Genomic DNA, 6,932 nt, shown 5'->3' on the forward strand with positions numbered 1-6,932 from the left:
CAGTCAGACGAGGCTTCAGCGTTTGTTGTGGCCTTTCTGAAAAAAGTCTTTAACATCTGAAATGAGAACAAATGTTAAAAATACGACTAATGATGATGATAATGATGATATTCATCATCGTCATTATTATTATTTGAAGGATATTTTTTCTTATATAATGAATTATGCCACAGTTTTCTTAATCATAGTCGTCCAATATTAGTAAGTCAGAAAGTAAACAATGAAGTGTTTTATTTTATCATTAAAAAACTATGTGGTGACCGTGGGTCCATTTGGACCTTTGATTTACAAAAGCAGGAAAACATAGATTAGTCTTTTATTTCTTCAATACATTTTGTTTCCCCCTGATGTCCTGTCTATATAAATATGAAGCCAGAGGTTTTTATATATTTTATATTTTTATATAGTCAGTATAGTTCAGGGTGCAGCGGAAACAGGTCAAATAATAGGAAATTATTTACGGGATGTTTGTTGGGATCGTCAAATTTACGAGTTGCATGTGAAGGTAGCGCCTCCAGGTGTAATTCCTCCCGCCACCACACGGCGGCGCTGCCGCCGACAAACACGGTAACAGCGTTTCCGGTTATTTAGTGGAAACGAGCTAAAAACGATTAAAACAATTAAAACAATTTAAACATTTTAAACAATTTAAACATTTTAAACAATTAAAACAATTTAAACATTTTAAACATTTTAATCACGTGTCGCTGATCAAACTGTTTTCATGAAGCTCACTGCGATGCTAACGTGTTGCTAACTGTTAGCCTCCAAATGAACTCACCTGGAGAGACGAGCTGACAGGTGAGGAGGCTGCTGCCTGAGGGGAAGTCTTAATCCAGGTGAGACACCTGTTTTAAACTTAATGAACTCATTAACAGAAACATTTAATAGTTAAAGAACTTGTGACCTGATTTCAAACAGAATAATCTGAGAGTAAAGTAAAAAGACTCGGGTACAATCTAGTCACAGGGGTTGTAAGTCAGTGACTTCTGTCCCGGTCCCAAGTCCGGATAAATAGAGTGGGTTGCGTCAGGAAGGACATCCGGTGTAAAAATGGCCAAAATAACCATGTGAATCATCCACAACACTTTCATACCGGATCATCGAGGCCCGGGTTAACAACGACCGCCACCGATGCTGTTAACCTACAGGGTGTCGGTGGAAATTTGACTACTGTTGGTCGAAGAAAGAGGGGAGGCAGAAGGGTCCATGGACAGAGAGAGAAGGGGAAAGGCAGGAGCATAGATTTGAGAATAGGGACTCTTAACGTTGGCACGATGACAGGGAAAGGCAGAGAGCTGGCAGACATGATGGAGAGAAGGAAGGTAGATGTTCTGTGTGTGCAGGAGACAAGGTGGAAGGGTAGCAAGGCACGTAGTATCAGAGGAGGATACAAACTGTTCTACCATGGTGTTGATAGGAAGAGAAACGGGGTAGGAGTGATCCTGAAGGGGGAGTTTATGAACAATGTTCTAGAGGTGAAAAGAGTCTCAGACAGGGTGATGAGCATAAAGCTAGAAATTGAAGGGGTGATGATGAATGTAGTCAGTGGGTATGCTCCACAGGTTGACTGTGAGTTAGAAGAGAAGGAGAGATTCTGGAGTGACTTTGATGAGGTCATAGAGAGTATCCCCAGAGGAGAGAGAGTTGTTGTTGGAGCAGACTTCAATGGGCATGTTGGTGAGGGCAACAGAGGTGATGAGGAGGTGATGGGCAGGTTTGGTGTGAAGGAAAGGAATCTGGAAGGACAGATGGTGGTGGACTTTGCTAAGAGGATGGAAATGGCTGTAGTCAACACTTACTTCCAGAAGAGAGAGGAACACAGAGTGACATACAGAAGTGGAGGTAGGAGTACACAGGTGGACTACATCCTATGTAGACGAGGTCATTTGAGAGAGGTTAGTGACTGCAAAGTGGTGCTAGGAGAGAGTGTAGCCAGACAGCACCGCATGGTGGTGTGCAAGATGACTCTGGAGGTCAGGAAGAAGAAGAGAGGGAAGACAGAGAAGAAGACCAAGTGGTGGAAGTTAAAGAATGAAGAAACTTGTGAGGAATTCAGGCAGAAGTTGAGACAGGTTCTGGGTGGTCAGGATGAGCTTCCAGATGACTGGGAAACCACAGCAGAAGTTATCAGGGAAACAGGTAGGAAGGTGCTAGGTGTGTCATCTGGAAAGAGGAAAGAAGGTAAAGACACTTGGTGGTGGAATGAGGAAGTACAGGAATGCATCCAGTGGAAGAGGTTGGCCAGAAGGAAGTGGGATGTAGAAAGGACTGAGGAAAGTAGACAGGAGTACAAGGAAGCGCAGCGTAGAGTGAAGAGGGAGGTGGCAAAGGCCAAACAGAAAGCTTACGATGAGCTGTATGACAGGTTAGACACAAAGGAAGGAGAGAAGGACTTGTACAGGCTAGCCAGACAGAGAGATAGAGATGGGAAGGATGTGCAACAGGTAAGGGTGATTAAGGACAGAGATGGAAAGGTACTAACAACGCAGGAGAGTGTGCAGAAAAGATGGAAGGAGTATTTGGAGGAGCTGATGAACGAGGAAAATGACAGGGAAAGAAGGGAGGAAGATGTGGATGTTGTGGAGCAGGAAATAGCAGAGATTGGAAAGGATGAGGTTAGGAAGGCTCTGAAAAGGATGAAGAGTGGAAAGGCTGTTGGTCCTGATGACGTACCTGTGGAGGTGTGGAAGTGCTTAGGAGAGACAGCAGTGGAGTTTCTAACCAGTTTGTTCAATAGGATTCTAGAGAGTGAGAAGATGCCTGAGGAATGGAGGAGAAGTGTTCTGGTTCCGATCTTTAAGAACAAGGGTGACACGCAGAACTGCAGCAACTATAGAGGAATAAAGTTGATGAGCCACACAATGAAGCTGTGGGAAAGAGTAGTGGAAGCCAGGCTTAGGAAGAAGGTGGAGATTTGTGAGCAGCAGTATGGTTTCATGCCCCGTAAGAGCACCACTGATGCCATTTTTGCTTTGAGAATGTTGATGGAAAAGTACAGAGATGGTCAGAAGGAGCTGCATTGTGTCTTTGTGGATTTAGAGAAGGCGTATGACAGGGTGACGAGGGAGGAGCTGTGGTACTGTATGAGGTCGTCGGGAGTGGCAGAGAAGTACGTCAGACTAGTTCAGGACATGTATGAGAGAAGTATGACGGTGGTGAGATGTGCTGTAGGTCAGACAGAGGAGTTCAAGGTGGAGGTGGGACTACACCAAGGATCAGCTTTGATCCTTCTTGTTTGCTATGCTGATGGACAGGCTGACAGATGAGGTCAGACAGGAATCACCCTGGACAATGATGTTTGTAGATGACATTGTGATTTGCAGTGAGAGTAGAGAGCAGGTAGAGGAACAGCTGGAGAGGTGGAGGTTTGCTCTGGAAAGAAGAGGCATGAAGGTCAGTCGTAGTAAGACAGAATACATGTGTCTGAACGAGAGGGATCCAGGTAGAAGCGTTAGGTTACAGGGGGCTGAGGTGAAGAAGGTGCAGGAGTTTAAGTACTTGGGGTCAACAGTTCAGTGTGATGGAGAGTGTGGAAAAGAGGTGAAGAGGCGAGTGCAGGCAGGTTGGAGCGGGTGGAGGAAAGTGTCAGGAGTGTCGTGTGACAGAAGAGTGTCAGCAAGACTCAAAGGAAAGGTGTACAAGACAGTGGTGAGACCAGCTCTGCTCTATGGGTTAGAGACGGTAGCAGTGAGAAAGAGACAAGAGGCTGAGATGGAGGTAGCAGAGATGAAGATGTTGAGGTTCTCCTTAGGAGTGACCAGGTTAGACAGAATAAGGAACGAGTACATCAGAGGGACGGCTCACGTTGTCTGTGTTAGCGACAAAGTCAGAGAGGCCAGACTGAGGTGGTTCGGACATGTTCAGAGGAGGGATAGTGAGTATATTGGTAGAAGGATGTTGGAGATGGAGCTGCCAGGCAGGAGGACAAGAGGACGACCAAAGAGGAGATATATGGATGTCTTAACAGAGGACATGAGGTTGGCTAGTGTTAGGGTAGAAGATGTTCATGATAGAGTGAGGTGGAAAAGGAAGATTCGCTGTGGCGACCCCTGATGGGAAAAGCCGAAAGAGAAGAAGAAGAAGAAGTAAAAAGACTCAGGTACAAATAAATTCCTCACATCTGTATTTAAAGCAGTTAAATAATGTTCTGTTGTGTAAAAGTGGAAGAATCAGTCACTGTCTCCACTGTGTGATGGAAAGTTGTTTCCTGATCACTGTGATGAGCTGATGAAGGAGGATGATGGAGGTGATTTCAGAGGGATTCTAATCCCAGTGAGGTAAAAGATGAAGCTCAGATCAAAACTGCAGCGAGAACATTTAGAAATAACAGTTTTCTTTATACTGACAAATTCCAGCTGCTGTTCTAAAACTGTGCGAACAGCTACAGAGCTGCTGGACATTAACACGTCTGCTCATATTTAAGGTACAAGACTTTTTATAGGGGAACCTGTGGAGATCAAGTGGCAGCTGCAGAAAGACTTCAGTGCAGCTGTAACTAGATGCTGTTCCAGAAAATCTTATCTCCAAATTCACTTAATTCTGGTCCTAATTAGAGAACTGGTGGTAATTTTGAAAGTAAATTTTCCATAAAACCTCTACTGCTCACATTATGAGGGAAGTGACCTCTGCAGAAATAGGTGAACTAACTAAAGATGCGATCTGAAAAACTAAAAGCTTAAAGGCTTTTGTTTCAGGTAACAGTAAGTTGCTGTATAACCACTAATTTTATCCATTATTACTAATGGCACCAACCAGTGCTTTTAATTATGTTTATAGAGCTCAGTGTTTGGACTTGCGGTGCAGAGGCAGGTTCCTTTTTTCACTTGGAGCCCGTAGTGATGTGATTTTTACCAACTGGTAGTGACGGACCAGATCAGCTGTATGTTAATAAAAATGGGAAGTTTCTGTTTACACGACATTTGTTCTTCCTGTAGATGGAGCAGATGCATCCTGAACAAACCACTGAGGGACACACAGGTATTGTTGCACCAGTTCACACACAACACTGACACAGCCTCATTGGTTTTAATTACGTGAATGATGGGATCTAATCCATTCAGTTAGTTATTAGCAGCAATGAACTGATGAATCATTAATCATATTTTGAGTGCAGGTTTTCAGCTGTGAATAAAATCACTACAATACTGTGGTCATGTCATATCATAGTGTTTGAGCAGAGAAACTGAAGTGTATCATTCCATAAACATAATTTACAAAGCTTCACCGTTCCTAATATGATTGTAAAATAGTTCTGTGATCATTTCTTTACCAACATTATCAGCAGGATGATTGTTGTACTGAAGAAGTGACGCCTGTGAAGGGAAATGAATTTACATCTAAAATGATGTTGTTATTTTCACACTAGTTGTTTCTTAGCTGTAACTTTGAACCAGTTTCCAGCACAAGGTGTTATTTGTCATAAGCTGTGGAGGCATCAACAAAGTGTTTTATTTACAATTGAAAACTGTTGCAGATGCTTAAATTGAAATTTGCCTCAACAAACAGAGAAAAAGAAGAAGTTCTGTTTCCTGCGACGAGAGAGAAAGTGGATTAAACACAGAGCTGAAAGAAGGAAAGATTTAAATGGCAAAGTAAACACACGTTTTACTGATGAATAGACCAGCGATAGGCTGAGTCATCACCACAAAGAAACCAGACGAGTGGAGCTCGAATAGTGCTGGAAAAAGATTCATAAATCACAGAAGAGGTCTTATATTATTGTGCTTCAGGTTCATAGATTTGAGATAATATCAACCATGTGTCTACGAGCATCACATCCCAAAATAACTATTCATATAAACCTGGAAGAGTAATGGGTGTGATCAGTGTTTGGACACACAGTGTTCAGAACATCCCTCAATTCGTCCAGTAGACGGACACCGTGCAAATATTTGTAGTGTCCACAGAACTTGAGGTCACCTTCAGCGGATATTTTCAGTCACTGACGGATATTTTCCAGCAGTTTGTTCATTTTGACAGATCAGAACACAGAGTGTCATTAACGTCCATGTTGCTGGTGAGTTCACAGCAGTACAGAATGGCAGCAGATGCACAGACCTTTGGTTAAGGTTAGACAAAGATTGTGGTTGTTTCTATGTTAATAAATACAGTATGTGCTGTGTTTAGACCACAGTGTTTTCCTCACATTAACCCAGTGCTGTCATTGTGTAAATGCTACTTTAAAAAGTTGAATACTGCTGTAGTCGACCTGGACGAACGTCTGGAAACGTTTCATTGATATGTTCAGTAAACTGACAAACAATCATTGACAAATGTCTTATGTTATATGAATTCAAGCTGCTAGAAAGTGTACTTGTATTTTACAGGAGTATTTCTTTTTGTTACTTTTACTCCACTACAAATCAGAGGAAACTTTATTTTTAGTATTGGGTGACTGCTCCAAAGTCAGAAATCCAGTAATATTAAACGGGACAAATCCTGCTTCTATTCAGAAGGAGAAACCGACCCCTGTGAATACTAAAGAAGGTTTTTAAAAACCGGCTCATGAATGCTATTTAAATACAGCTGTTTAAATTGAGATTGTCCCAGTTGAAGGATGTGACGGGCAAACAATGAGTCGTTACTGTGGAGGGTGAACTCTGGGAGCTGCAGAACGATTTGTCCCACCAGCATTTTCACATTAAACCACGATGACGCGAGACTGAAATTACTTTGTATAAAAGCAGTTTGATAACCAGTTATTACCCACACAGCTTAGCTCTCCACACTCTGCAGAATGGAGTCTAATCAGGAGCTCATTCAGAGACGGCGTGGACACACACTCTGGTTCTTGTTGTTTTTTGCTCTATTAGTCACTTTCTGTATGTCCTTGGCGAGCTGAGTGGTTGAGACGCACTTTCTTTAAAATACAAACCTCGCTCTGTTTTCTCAGCTCACTTCTCTTAGTTTGACCCCTGTTTATTTAAAAA

This window comes from Anabas testudineus, chromosome 16, assembly GCF_900324465.2.
Source record: "Anabas testudineus chromosome 16, fAnaTes1.2, whole genome shotgun sequence".
Lineage (NCBI taxonomy): Eukaryota > Metazoa > Chordata > Actinopteri > Anabantiformes > Anabantidae > Anabas > Anabas testudineus.